This window comes from Perognathus longimembris, chromosome 11 (assembly GCF_023159225.1).
Source record: "Perognathus longimembris pacificus isolate PPM17 chromosome 11, ASM2315922v1, whole genome shotgun sequence".
NCBI lineage: Eukaryota > Metazoa > Chordata > Mammalia > Rodentia > Heteromyidae > Perognathus > Perognathus longimembris.
In genome coordinates, this window is record NC_063171.1 from 35,816,687 (window position 1) to 35,830,688 (window position 14,002).

Consider the following 14,002-nt stretch of genomic DNA (forward strand, 5'->3'; position numbering starts at 1 on the left):
CATCCCCACGGGGCCTGCAGCCCACTGCCGAAGTCCAATCCCACACACGCACACACGCACACACGCCCGACCCACCCACTACCCACCAGCTCAGGTGGACACTTCACCCCATCCCTCTCCGTTCTTTGCTGCCCCTCGACCTTCCATCACCCCTTACCCTCATCGTCCTATGCCCCCCACCCCCAACACCCATACTCTCAAGCCCGGGCTTTCCCTCCAACGCACACCCCTGACCAACAAGCCCACGCAGCCACACACAGACACCCAGGAACTCCCGCCTGCCCGGAGCCCCGCGCCCCGCACACACCTGTGTGACTGCGAAAGCGCTCCACCCACCCCACACAGACGCCCGACGACCAACCGAGCGGGTCAGGGCATCCGCGCGCCCCAGAGCCTCGCGTTTCCGCACCCACGGACTCTGGAGGCCCACCGCGGGCGTCTTGCGGTCGCGCTCACGTGTCCCGGGCCAGCGTCCAGCCGAGGATGGCGGCACGGTCTCCACGTCCTCCCCCTCTCGGCCCTGCTCGGCCTGGGTGGGCACGGGGCGGGGGATTGCTTTCTCTGCCCACACAGGGCCCACACCTCTCACGACGTGGCGCACCCAGCGACGGCTCGCCGGTGATGGCCAGACCCCTGCAAGGGACGCGGTAGAGCAGAGCGGAGCCGAGCGGAGCAGAGGAGGGCAGGGCGGAACAAGGGCTGCCCGCGGAGGGCAGACCCCGGCCCGGCGTCGATCCCGTCGATCCCGTGGACTCCACCCCGCCCCCACCGCCAAGCGCCAAGCGCCAAGCACCAAGCGCCTGGCCTGAGCCCGGGCAACGCGTCGGGGTGGCCCCTCGGCCCCTAGAGCCACGCTCCTGACCACCGCGGGCCCTCGACCAGACGGGCCAGGCAGGGCCGCTCAAGCTTCGTCCAGAGAGGGCATCGGCGCTTTGGAGAGGACCGCTGGCTATGATTCCCGTGGCCACGCTCAGTCACCCGTGGCGTGCGGCAGGGAGGCAGGGCAGGACCCGTCCCGACCCCGATGGCAACGCCGGGCCCCATCGCAGCGAGTCCACTCCTCAGGCGGCCCAACCTCCCCCTCGTGGCAGCCAGCCTGACTTTCTACCTGCCCAGGGGCTGGCTTCCGGTGCCTCCGGGATCCCGACACACACACTTGAAGCCAGCGGGTGCTCATGGAGAGCAGGGAGGCCACCCCTGTCGCTGGCCGACCCGCGAGGACATCTGAGACGAGAGCGGGACCCGGGCGGCACTTATGCATGGGTGGTTCAGTGGTAGAATTCTCGCCTGCCACGCGGGAGGCCTGGGTTCGATTCCCGGCCCATGCACTCCACTGCTACGCTGCATTTTGCTCCTGTAGGTCTCTGCTCCCTACCTTCCTCGTTTGCTGAGTGGGCACGCATGCTCACACTCACACACATGCACGCACACCTATACGCGCACACACACATACGGCAATGCCTTTTCCCTCCTTGCCCACCACTCCTTCACTCCGGCCCTTTTCACACAAACAGCCCAACACACTGCACCTGCTTCCTGGCCTGGCATCCAATCTACCCAGCCTCTGACATCTCCAACCCCTGGACATTACCAGCCTCTCTCCAAACATCTATCTAGCTCACAAAATACACTTTCCCAATGGCCACCACACCGGCTCCCTCTTCTCCTACAATGCCCCGCCGTCATCCATGGACTCCCAGGACTTCCAATAGAATCACCCACGTGCACCCTGCTGCCTCCCCTATGCCGCCCACAGCCACAGCACGTCATCCAATCCCCACAGCACCACAGCCGACATCACCCATCTCCACCCTCACCTCACCCACAACTCCTCATCTCCCACAACTTGGCTCAAGGCTCACCACTGGCTTTGGGTCCGCTCCTTTGGCATCCCTGAATTACCTATACCCATGCTTAATTGCCCCTCCCGATACGGAATGACACATGCTCACTCCTTGCAGGTTCAGTCTCAATGGAGAAGTGATGCCAACACTGTCTTGTGCACTAGCCTTGCCTACCACTACTCAACCACTGCACACACCATGCAGGGTGTGAGGCGTGGGGGCAGGGGTCTCCGTGTTCTTCATTGTCCCAATCCTCCCATACCCTCTCTGTTCTCTCTGCTGTCTCTCTCTGTCTCTGTCTCTGTCTCTGTCTCTGTCTCTCTCTCCTCTCTCTCTCTCTTCTCTCTCTCTCTCTCTCCCTCTCCCTCTCTCTCTCTCTCTTTCTCCCGTTTTCTCAGCGCCCTGACGAGGATGATGCTAACTGTGTCTTGCTAGAAAGCTGTGCTCCTCTTCCCCTGGACACTGATTAGCTTGGAATTAGGACAGCAGGGGGTCTTTCTCTTCGCAGACCAGCCAACACATCTCACAACAAGGCAGGAGCAGGCGCTAGCTCCCCAGTGATAGCCAGACCCCCGCCACGGGATGAAGAGTGAGGTTGGGGGCAAGGCAGGGCGAAAGCGCCTGGCCTGGGCCATGGGAGCCTATCAGGGCGGGCCCTCATCGCCAGAAGGGATGCCCCTGACCTGCCCGTCGGACAGCTCCTGCCAAGTGGGCTTCGTCAAGGGAGCGCATCTGCACTTTGGACCATGCGATGGCCGAGGGAACCTATGGCTCTCCGCAGGGCACGGCAGGGCACGGCAGGGCACGGCCGACCGACTAGAGGGCGATGCTGGACCCAATCGGCGGCACAAGAGGGACAGTCAGGGTGGAGGCGGGTCCACTTCTCACTCACCCCACTCCCTCCTTGCAGCACCAGGCGCCCCAAGGCTCGCCACAAAACCACCATGTGGGAGCCAGCCTTTCCTCCTACTTGCCCATCGCCTGGCTCCCTGTGCCATGGTGGATCTGGAGCCACCTGGGATCCTGCCCACACTTGAAGCCCTGAGCTGCTGGCAAATGGCAGGGAACCAACCGCTGTCCTTGGTCGGCCTGGGAGCACATCTGTGCCATCCATCGTCAGGACCTGACGGTTGTCTGTGCATGGGTGGTTCAGTGGTAGAATTCTCGCCTGCCACGCGGGAGGCCCGGGTTCGATTCCCGGCCCATGCAGCACATTGCCATTCACATTTTGGTCCTCACCCTACCTACCTACACACACAACCACAAACACTCGCACAAGCACCCTTGGGGAGAAAGAGAGAGAGCGAAAGAGAGAGGACTCTTGCTTCCCTCATCCCTGCTCGCCACTCCTTCACCTGTTACCATTCCACACAGCGGAGCACACCACACTCCACGCGCATGCTGGCTTGCCACCCAAGCCACCCACCTCCTTCCATCTCCTATGGCTGATTACAAACACCCTTCCTCCTCCAGATCTCTAACAAGCCCCACAACTCCACTGTGCTTACCACGGGCCTCCCAGGACTTCCATCACTCTCCTGCCCCGTGCACACGGCGGCTCTTCCCCTATGCCACCCACAGCACCACAGCTCAGCTGACACCGACTGTCTCCACCCTCGCTCCACCCCAAACCCTCATCTCCCACAACCCACAACTTGGCTCAAGGCTCACCACGGACCTCCTCTGGCATCACCTTCTCAGACCTCTATACTCACCCCTTGCAGGTTGGGTCTCCAATAGAGAGGACATTCCACTCTCCAGTCCACCAGCCTTGACAACGCTAGTCTAAGGCTGCACACACTCACTAGTGTGGATGTGTGTCACCTCCCTCCCTCCCTCCTCCCCCTCCCTCACCTCGCATGTCACTCTCTCATTGGACCTCTGTGCTCAGAGGGGCTTGATCTTGCTGGAACCACAGCCAGTTCCTCCCGGTTGCTACTCCTCTCCTTTCTCCCTGACAGGCCCTCTCAGCCCTTGGCACACCCAGTGGCCACCATAGGGCCAGCCCTACACACCACTCCCCCACCTCCAACCCCAACCCCCCCGCCACTGGCTTTCTCTCCCTTGCTTTGCTGCCCACTCACGATGGCTCGGTCTCCTCGCCCAGGCCTCCTCCCACCTCCTTCGAGCCCTGCCAGCTTACTCGCCACACTCAAGCCACCCAGCACAGGCACTCGGGGCCATGGGTCCCATGCTCAAATGCTCTGAGCTTGTGCAGATCCCCAGCTGTATGTGAAGCCACCCCCAGTCCTCTCGCCCAACTTCCCACATGCATTCTCCCACCTCCCACACCTCAGACCCTTCCTGTCCATCCAGCCCTTTAAGCTGCCTCGCCTTTGCCCTGGCCTTTGTGGGAGGCCCGTCACCCAGGAGAACAGAGACTTTCCCCCATCCAGAGCTCATCCTCATGACACACCTCCCTCCAAGAGAACCACCCTGGCTCAGAGCAGTCACGTCTACCGCACAGGGGCTCCTCGGCACGGGTGGCAAGAAGCACGGTGTCCACGCCCAACCACAGTTGGTTCCCCACTAGCCTGGCTGTGCCTCAGCTTCCCGCTAAAGGGAGTTGGCGTGGCAAGCCGCTTGGGCTCTGCACTTGATTGGAAGGCGGCCGCACAAGATGGATCCGGGACGTGAGGTGGAGTAGATGTTTGGGTCAGTAAAGGAACAGGGAACGAGCGGGTGACTGAATGAGTGAGTGGGCAGGGGCTGGTATATAGGGAATGAGGGAGTCAAAGGGGGTGGGGATGAAAGAGGGAAGCAGGTGGGAAACCAGTCCAGGTCCATCCAACACAACACAACCTCCTCTGTTCCCATCTGGCAATTTGAAGGCAGGAGCGAGGGTTGGGCGATTACCATCCAGTGTCCTGCAGCCCACGCTCCACTCACCACACCTGTAGGCATCAGCTGGGCAGGTGCTTATTCCTCCCACTGACACACAAGCTGAGCTCCCTGCCTTTGCCTCCAGCTAGCCGCCCCTTGTCTACTTGGCAGTCACCTAGCTCCTGCTGCTGCCTCTTCACACTTCTGCCTCTCTCTTTGGGGGAAGTTGTCCTGCATGGAGGGAGAGATCTCCATCCACACTGGCTCAGCTTCGGTGACCATCAAACCCACTGCCACGGTGGATTCAAACCCCAGTTCAGGATTCCATGCCTGGCCGGAGGAGGCACCAGTTTGGTGACTGGTGCCAGCTACCCTACTAGACACGGCAGGGGTCGAACTGGAGGGCATAGGCCCCTCTCGGCCTTGGTGATAGAAGTAGGATGTGTCAAGTGAGCTCAACACCCCATGGGGGGAAAGGGAAAGGGGGAGGAGGGAGGGGGCTATGAGGGACAAGGTAACAAACAGTACAAGAAATGTATCCCATGCCTAACGTATGAAACTTTAACCTCTCTGTACATAAGTTTGATAATAAAAATTTGAAGAAAAAAAAAAGAAGTAGGATTTGTCTGCAGCCATGGGAAGTGTGCCCAGAGCAGCTCTGTGAAAGAGTCCTGGAGCCCTCCCAGGAGTGAAGGGGAGGCCTAAGGAGAAGAGGGATGAGAGGGAGGGAGCGATGGACGGAGGAGATGGAGGGAAGGAGGGAGGAGAGGGAGGAAGGGAGAAAGGGAGGGAGAGAGGGAGGGAGGGAGGGAGGGTGGGAAGGAGGAAAGGGAGGACCCACGAATTTCTGAGGGAGGGAGCTGGTGAGTACACAACGGGTTGAGTTTGGATGTGGGAGATGGGTTGGTGAGTCAGTGAACAGGTGATTGATTGGGATGGGGCATGTGAGCCCCTGTGCAAGTGCTGGGTGAAACTTTGTGGGAGTAGGTGTGTGTGTATATGTGTGTGTGTGTGTGAGAGAGACAGACAGAGAGAGAGAGAGAGAGAGAGAGAGAGAGAGAGAGAGTGAGAAAGGCCCAGAGAGACAGTGAGAGAGTAGGAAGGCTGGTAGTGAGTAAACAAGATGCGTGGGTAGTGACAGAGAGATGTCGTGGAAGGGTCGGTGGGTGGCTGTGGGAGTGAAGCAGATTTTGAGTGGGCGAGGGGCTGGGTAGATGAAGCTGACCTAGAGAGTGTTTGGGTGAAGAGGAGGGTGAAGGGGGTTGTGACTGGGTGGCTTGGTGAAGGAATGTGTGTGCAGAGTGACTCGCTGAGTGAGGGGGTGAGTGTGTCGCTGGCTGGGTAAGTGTGTGTGCAAAGTGGAGAACAAGGGAGTAGATATTTGGGTGAGTAAAGGAACACGGAGAGAGCAGGTGATGGAAGAAATGAGTGGGCAGATGGGGGACTTTATAGGGCATGAGGGAGTTAAGGGGCAGGGGGTGGGGGGGGGGAATGAATGAGGGAAGCAGGAAGGGAAGGAGGGAAGGAGTGGTTGCCTCAGTGACAGGCTGAGTGAGGGCAGGAGGGTGATGCAGGAAGGAAGATATCCGGGGAGACAGTCCTGGTAGACATTGCAGCGAAGGTGGCGGGGTGGAGCGCCTGACAGGGGGACAAAGCAGTCAAGCAGTGGTGCAGGAAGAAGGGTGAGTGATGGTAGACAGGGAGTGTGGGTTGGGGTCCTTGAGAAATGAGCTAGCAAGGCAAGAAGTGTTCCAAAAGAGGGTGGGGGAAGGTTGCAGCAAAGCTAAAGGGCAGCCAAGGGGAGAAGTGCAGTGGGAAAGGAAGAAAGAGAAGCTTCCCTGACCGGGAATCGAACCCGGGCCGCGGCGGTGAGAGCGCCGAATCCTAACCACTAGACCACCAGGGAGCATGTCGGGCCCGCTACAGGCACGCGCCTCCTGCAGCCCAGCAGCGCTGCTGGGCGCTCACTGCAGCCCAACACTCGGGGCACCAACCGGCACCTTGGGTTTGGGGCATGGCTGGCCAAAGAATTAGGAAGAAAGAAGGGGAAGGAAGGCAGAAAGAACGCCGGCCTGGCTGAGCTCCCCTTGCGCCTGAGGCGCGCCACAGCTCTCCTCCGGCTCGCAACCTCGGAATCCTGGGCGCCCGCGTGGGTCTCCAACATTCGCCTTCACCCCCCTCCTCCCCCCAAAGGCCGAGCAACAGCTGGAGCTGGCTAAAAGATGGGCACAAAGCCGTTGCGTTGGCCGGGAATCGAACCCGGGTCAACTGCTTGGAAGGCAGCTATGCTCACCACTATACCACCAACGCCTCACGGCTCGGTCAGCGCACACTGGCCGCCAGGGACTGGCGCGGGGGCGCGCGCCACAGCTCCCGCGACGTGCCCGGGCCTCGCTGCGCTGTGGGCGGGGACGCGGCGCTGCCCCGCCAGCCAGAGCCGCTCCCGGCCCGTCCTGCGCGCTGCCCGAAGCTGCTGACGGCTGCACACGCAGAATGGGACGGGCTGGGCCCAGCCTCGCCTCCCTCCCGGGTCCCCCGGGGCGCCCTCCGAGCTTCCCTCGCCTGCCCGCTCCCGAGCCCGGGGCTCCACGCCTCCAGGCCTGGGAGAGGGCGCAGCCACGCCACGGCGGCAGCCACAGCGTGTGGCTTCGTCCCGATCCAGGCCAGACACCCACTCCTGGGGACGGCTCCCCCACTCGTCGGTGAGTCCTGTCCCGAGACTGCGCGGGAGACACGGCTGCCCACGCCCAGGCCGACGGCCAGGAGGAGGGAGACGTGGAAGGCGAGGGCTCGGGCGCTCAAGAGGGTTTGGGGCCGAGGCGGGCACACGTGCGTGCGTGCGTGCGTGCGTGCGTGCATGCGCGCGGTCCGCCAGGAGCCGACGGCCGCGGTGGGCCCAAAAGGAAAGCAGTCTCCCCGTCGGGGAATCGAACCCCGGTCTCCCGCGTGACAGGCGGGGATACTCACCACTATACTAACGAGGACGACGCGGCCGGCCGTCTGGGACACACCACCCTCTCCCCGACACGCCCGGCCCCGCTGCCCCGCTGCCCCGCTGCCCGCCTTTCCTGGTCCCCTCCTCCGACCCCCACGCCAGCCTGGGCCTGGAGCCCGCACCTGCCCTGTCCGTCCTCTGACCCGGAGCCGCAGCACTCGCCGCACTCTCCCCACAAGCCCGGCCCCACCCGCCTGCCGGGGAACCGCACGGGCCCAGCTGCCCGCCGTCGCTGTCGCCTCGCTTCCCCGCGCGACGGACGGCTGGCACCGACGCGGGCAGGAGCAGGTGCTTGAGCTCGCCTCCAGCTCGCACACCAGGCGCAACCATGGCCGCGGCGACGCCGCTCGATCGCGGGGCCGTTCGGGGGGTGGACCGCGCGGGCCGGAGTCCCCGAGACTCGACGCTGACCCTGCTTGCCATCCGCCCGTCGGGCCGGCCGCACGCCGCGCCCAGCGCACCCCGAGGGAGCGCGGCACCGGGCCAGGGCGCACGGCCCGAGCCCAGCCAGGCGAGCCGCCAAGCTGCCAGGCGCGCCGCGCCGTCAGGATGGCCGAGCGGTCTAAGGCGCTGCGTTCAGGTCGCAGTCTCCCCTGGAGGCGTGGGTTCGAATCCCACTCCTGACAACCTCCTCTTTTGGACACAAACATTCCAGGAAACCTGCCCGCGGCCCGCCCACCCAAACCAACACTCCCGGGACTCATTGCTACCCACCTAGCCTTCTAGCTACCTGCTTTGCCTTGCCTTGCCTTGCCTTGCCTTGCGCTCTCTGTCTTGCCCGCTTCCCACACCCTGCAACCCACATGCTGCCACCCGACCCTTCCATCTTGGGGCTCGCCCTCGCCCCCATCCCCACGGGGCCTGCAGCCCACTGCCGAAGTCCAATCCCACACACGCACACACGCACACACGCCCGACCCACCCACTACCCACCAGCTCAGGTGGACACTTCACCCCATCCCTCTCCGTTCTTTGCTGCCCCTCGACCTTCCATCACCCCTTACCCTCATCGTCCTATGCCCCCCACCCCCAACACCCATACTCTCAAGCCCGGGCTTTCCCTCCAACGCACACCCCTGACCAACAAGCCCACGCAGCCACACACAGACACCCAGGAACTCCCGCCTGCCCGGAGCCCCGCGCCCCGCACACACCTGTGTGACTGCGAAAGCGCTCCACCCACCCCACACAGACGCCCGACGACCAACCGAGCGGGTCAGGGCATCCGCGCGCCCCAGAGCCTCGCGTTTCCGCACCCACGGACTCTGGAGGCCCACCGCGGGCGTCTTGCGGTCGCGCTCACGTGTCCCGGGCCAGCGTCCAGCCGAGGATGGCGGCACGGTCTCCACGTCCTCCCCCTCTCGGCCCTGCTCGGCCTGGGTGGGCACGGGGCGGGGGATTGCTTTCTCTGCCCACACAGGGCCCACACCTCTCACGACGTGGCGCACCCAGCGACGGCTCGCCGGTGATGGCCAGACCCCTGCAAGGGACGCGGTAGAGCAGAGCGGAGCCGAGCGGAGCAGAGGAGGGCAGGGCGGAACAAGGGCTGCCCGCGGAGGGCAGACCCCGGCCCGGCGTCGATCCCGTCGATCCCGTGGACTCCACCCCGCCCCCACCGCCAAGCGCCAAGCGCCAAGCACCAAGCGCCTGGCCTGAGCCAGGGCAACGCGTCGGGGTGGCCCCTCGGCCCCTAGAGCCACGCTCCTGACCACCGCGGGCCCTCGACCAGACGGGCCAGGCAGGGCCGCTCAAGCTTCGTCCAGAGAGGGCATCGGCGCTTTGGAGAGGACCGCTGGCTATGATTCCCGTGGCCACGCTCAGTCACCCGTGGCGTGCGGCAGGGAGGCAGGGCAGGACCCGTCCCGACCCCGATGGCAACGCCGGGCCCCATCGCAGCGAGTCCACTCCTCAGGCGGCCCAACCTCCCCCTCGTGGCAGCCAGCCTGACTTTCTACCTGCCCAGGGGCTGGCTTCCGGTGCCTCCGGGATCCCGACACACACACTTGAAGCCAGCGGGTGCTCATGGAGAGCAGGGAGGCCACCCCTGTCGCTGGCCGACCCGCGAGGACATCTGAGACGAGAGCGGGACCCGGGCGGCACTTATGCATGGGTGGTTCAGTGGTAGAATTCTCGCCTGCCACGCGGGAGGCCTGGGTTCGATTCCCGGCCCATGCACTCCACTGCTACGCTGCATTTTGCTCCTGTAGGTCTCTGCTCCCTACCTTCCTCGTTTGCTGAGTGGGCACGCATGCTCACACTCACACACATGCACGCACACCTATACGCGCACACACACATACGGCAATGCCTTTTCCCTCCTTGCCCACCACTCCTTCACTCCGGCCCTTTTCACACAAACAGCCCAACACACTGCACCTGCTTCCTGGCCTGGCATCCAATCTACCCAGCCTCTGACATCTCCAACCCCTGGACATTACCAGCCTCTCTCCAAACATCTATCTAGCTCACAAAATACACTTTCCCAATGGCCACCACACCGGCTCCCTCTTCTCCTACAATGCCCCGCCGTCATCCATGGACTCCCAGGACTTCCAATAGAATCACCCACGTGCACCCTGCTGCCTCCCCTATGCCGCCCACAGCCACAGCACGTCATCCAATCCCCACAGCACCACAGCCGACATCACCCATCTCCACCCTCACCTCACCCACAACTCCTCATCTCCCACAACTTGGCTCAAGGCTCAACACTGGCTTTGGGTCCGCTCCTTTGGCATCCCTGAATTACCTATACCCATGCTTAATTGCCCCTCCCGATACGGAATGACACATGCTCACTCCTTGCAGGTTCAGTCTCAATGGAGAAGTGATGCCAACACTGTCTTGTGCACTAGCCTTGCCTACCACTACTCAACCACTGCACACACCATGCAGGGTGTGAGGCGTGGGGGCAGGGGTCTCCGTGTTCTTCATTGTCCCAATCCTCCCATACCCTCTCTGTTCTCTCTGCTGTCTCTCTCTGTCTCTGTCTCTGTCTCTGTCTCTGTCTCTCTCTCCTCTCTCTCTCTCTTCTCTCTCTCTCTCTCTCCTCTCTCCCTCTCTCTCTCTCTCTTTCTCCCGTTTTCTCAGCGCCCTGACGAGGATGATGCTAACTGTGTCTTGCTAGAAAGCTGTGCTCCTCTTCCCCTGGACACTGATTAGCTTGGAATTAGGACAGCAGGGGGTCTTTCTCTTCGCAGACCAGCCAACACATCTCACAACAAGGCAGGAGCAGGCGCTAGCTCCCCAGTGATAGCCAGACCCCCGCCACGGGATGAAGAGTGAGGTTGGGGGCAAGGCAGGGCGAAAGCGCCTGGCCTGGGCCATGGGAGCCTATCAGGGCAGGCCCTCATCGCCAGAAGGGATGCCCCTGACCTGCCCGTCGGACAGCTCCTGCCAAGTGGGCTTCGTCAAGGGAGCGCATCTGCACTTTGGACCATGCGATGGCCGAGGGAACCTATGGCTCTCCGCAGGGCACGGCAGGGCACGGCAGGGCACGGCCGACCGACTAGAGGGCGATGCTGGACCCAATCGGCGGCACAAGAGGGACAGTCAGGGTGGAGGCGGGTCCACTTCTCACTCACCCCACTCCCTCCTTGCAGCACCAGGCGCCCCAAGGCTCGCCACAAAACCACCATGTGGGAGCCAGCCTTTCCTCCTACTTGCCCATCGCCTGGCTCCCTGTGCCATGGTGGATCTGGAGCCACCTGGGATCCTGCCCACACTTGAAGCCCTGAGCTGCTGGCAAATGGCAGGGAACCAACCGCTGTCCTTGGTCGGCCTGGGAGCACATCTGTGCCATCCATCGTCAGGACCTGACGGTTGTCTGTGCATGGGTGGTTCAGTGGTAGAATTCTCGCCTGCCACGCGGGAGGCCCGGGTTCGATTCCCGGCCCATGCAGCACATTGCCATTCACATTTTGGTCCTCACCCTACCTACCTACACACACAACCACAAACACTCGCACAAGCACCCTTGGGGAGAAAGAGAGAGAGCGAAAGAGAGAGGACTCTTGCTTCCCTCATCCCTGCTCGCCACTCCTTCACCTGTTACCATTCCACACAGCGGAGCACACCACACTCCACGCGCATGCTGGCTTGCCACCCAAGCCACCCACCTCCTTCCATCTCCTATGGCTGATTACAAACACCCTTCCTCCTCCAGATCTCTAACAAGCCCCACAACTCCACTGTGCTTACCACGGGCCTCCCAGGACTTCCATCACTCTCCTGCCCCGTGCACACGGCGGCTCTTCCCCTATGCCACCCACAGCACCACAGCTCAGCTGACACCGACTGTCTCCACCCTCGCTCCACCCCAAACCCTCATCTCCCACAACCCACAACTTGGCTCAAGGCTCACCACGGACCTCCTCTGGCATCACCTTCTCAGACCTCTATACTCACCCCTTGCAGGTTGGGTCTCCAATAGAGAGGACATTCCACTCTCCAGTCCACCAGCCTTGACAACGCTAGTCTAAGGCTGCACACACTCACTAGTGTGGATGTGTGTCACCTCCCTCCCTCCCTCCTCCCCCTCCCTCACCTCGCATGTCACTCTCTCATTGGACCTCTGTGCTCAGAGGGGCTTGATCTTGCTGGAACCACAGCCAGTTCCTCCCGGTTGCTACTCCTCTCCTTTCTCCCTGACAGGCCCTCTCAGCCCTTGGCACACCCAGTGGCCACCATAGGGCCAGCCCTACACACCACTCCCCCACCTCCAACCCCAAACCCCCCCGCCACTGGCTTTCTCTCCCTTGCTTTGCTGCCCACTCACGATGGCTCGGTCTCCTCGCCCAGGCCTCCTCCCACCTCCTTCGAGCCCTGCCAGCTTACTCGCCACACTCAAGCCACCCAGCACAGGCACTCGGGGCCATGGGTCCCATGCTCAAATGCTCTGAGCTTGTGCAGATCCCCAGCTGTATGTGAAGCCACCCCCAGTCCTCTCGCCCAACTTCCCACATGCATTCTCCCACCTCCCACACCTCAGACCCTTCCTGTCCATCCAGCCCTTTAAGCTGCCTCGCCTTTGCCCTGGCCTTTGTGGGAGGCCCGTCACCCAGGAGAACAGAGACTTTCCCCCATCCAGAGCTCATCCTCATGACACACCTCCCTCCAAGAGAACCACCCTGGCTCAGAGCAGTCACGTCTACCGCACAGGGGCTCCTCGGCACGGGTGGCAAGAAGCACGGTGTCCACGCCCAACCACAGTTGGTTCCCCACTAGCCTGGCTGTGCCTCAGCTTCCCGCTAAAGGGAGTTGGGGTGGCAAGCCGCTTGGGCTCTGCACTTGATTGGAAGGCGGCCGCACAAGATGGATCCGGGACGTGAGGTGGAGTAGATGTTTGGGTCAGTAAAGGAACAGGGAACGAGCGGGTGACTGAATGAGTGAGTGGGCAGGGGCTGGTATATAGGGAATGAGGGAGTCAAAGGGGGTGGGGATGAAAGAGGGAAGCAGGTGGGAAACCAGTCCAGGTCCATCCAACACAACACAACCTCCTCTGTTCCCATCTGGCAATTTGAAGGCAGGAGCGAGGGTTGGGCGATTACCATCCAGTGTCCTGCAGCCCACGCTCCACTCACCGCACCTGTAGGCATCAGCTGGGCAGGTGCTTATTCCTCCCACTGACACACAAGCTGAGCTCCCTGCCTTTGCCTCCAGCTAGCCGCCCCTTGTCTACTTGGCAGTCACCTAGCTCCTGCTGCTGCCTCTTCACACTTCTGCCTCTCTCTTTGGGGGAAGTTGTCCTGCATGGAGGGAGAGATCTCCATCCACACTGGCTCAGCTTCGGTGACCATCAAACCCACTGCCACGGTGGATTCAAACCCCAGTTCAGGATTCCATGCCTGGCCGGAGGAGGCACCAGTTTGGTGACTGGTGCCAGCTACCCTACTAGACACGGCAGGGGTCGAACTGGAGGGCATAGGCCCCTCTCGGCCTTGGTGATAGAAGTAGGATGTGTCAAGTGAGCTCAACACCCCATGGGGGGAAAGGGAAAGGGGGAGGAGGGAGGGGGCTATGAGGGACAAGGTAACAAACAGTACAAGAAATGTATCCCATGCCTAACGTATGAAACTTTAACCTCTCTGTACATAAGTTTGATAATAAAAATTTGAAGAAAAAAAAAAGAAGTAGGATTTGTCTGCAGCCATGGGAAGTGTGCCCAGAGCAGCTCTGTGAAAGAGTCCTGGAGCCCTCCCAGGAGTGAAGGGGAGGCCTAAGGAGAAGAGGGATGAGAGGGAGGGAGCGATGGACGGAGGAGATGGAGGGAAGGAGGGAGGAGAGGGAGGAAGGGAGAAAGGGAGGGAGAGAGGGAGGGAGGGAGGGAGGGTGGGAAGGA

General features: G+C 62.0%; 8 non-coding genes across 8 annotated transcripts; 5 read left to right on the forward strand and 3 right to left on the reverse strand.

Moving 5' to 3' along the window:
* Positions 1 to 1,257: 1,257 nt before the first annotated feature.
* Trnag-gcc lies at positions 1,258 to 1,328 on the forward strand. The gene has a single exon. It is a non-coding gene; the product is annotated as a tRNA-Gly (tRNA).
* A 1,654-nt stretch (positions 1,329 to 2,982) lies between these two features.
* Trnag-gcc lies at positions 2,983 to 3,053 on the forward strand. The gene has a single exon. It is a non-coding gene; the product is annotated as a tRNA-Gly (tRNA).
* A 3,448-nt stretch (positions 3,054 to 6,501) lies between these two features.
* Positions 6,502 to 6,573, reverse strand: Trnae-cuc. The gene has a single exon. It is a non-coding gene; the product is annotated as a tRNA-Glu (tRNA).
* A 332-nt stretch (positions 6,574 to 6,905) lies between these two features.
* Positions 6,906 to 6,977, reverse strand: Trnag-ucc. Its single transcript has one exon. It is a non-coding gene; the product is annotated as a tRNA-Gly (tRNA).
* A 602-nt stretch (positions 6,978 to 7,579) lies between these two features.
* Trnad-guc lies at positions 7,580 to 7,651 on the reverse strand. The gene has a single exon. It is a non-coding gene; the product is annotated as a tRNA-Asp (tRNA).
* A 554-nt stretch (positions 7,652 to 8,205) lies between these two features.
* Positions 8,206 to 8,288, forward strand: Trnal-cag. The gene has a single exon. It is a non-coding gene; the product is annotated as a tRNA-Leu (tRNA).
* A 1,478-nt stretch (positions 8,289 to 9,766) lies between these two features.
* On the forward strand, positions 9,767 to 9,837 carry Trnag-gcc. The gene has a single exon. It is a non-coding gene; the product is annotated as a tRNA-Gly (tRNA).
* A 1,655-nt stretch (positions 9,838 to 11,492) lies between these two features.
* Trnag-gcc lies at positions 11,493 to 11,563 on the forward strand. Its single transcript has one exon. It is a non-coding gene; the product is annotated as a tRNA-Gly (tRNA).
* The last annotated feature ends 2,439 nt before the right edge of the window (positions 11,564 to 14,002 follow it).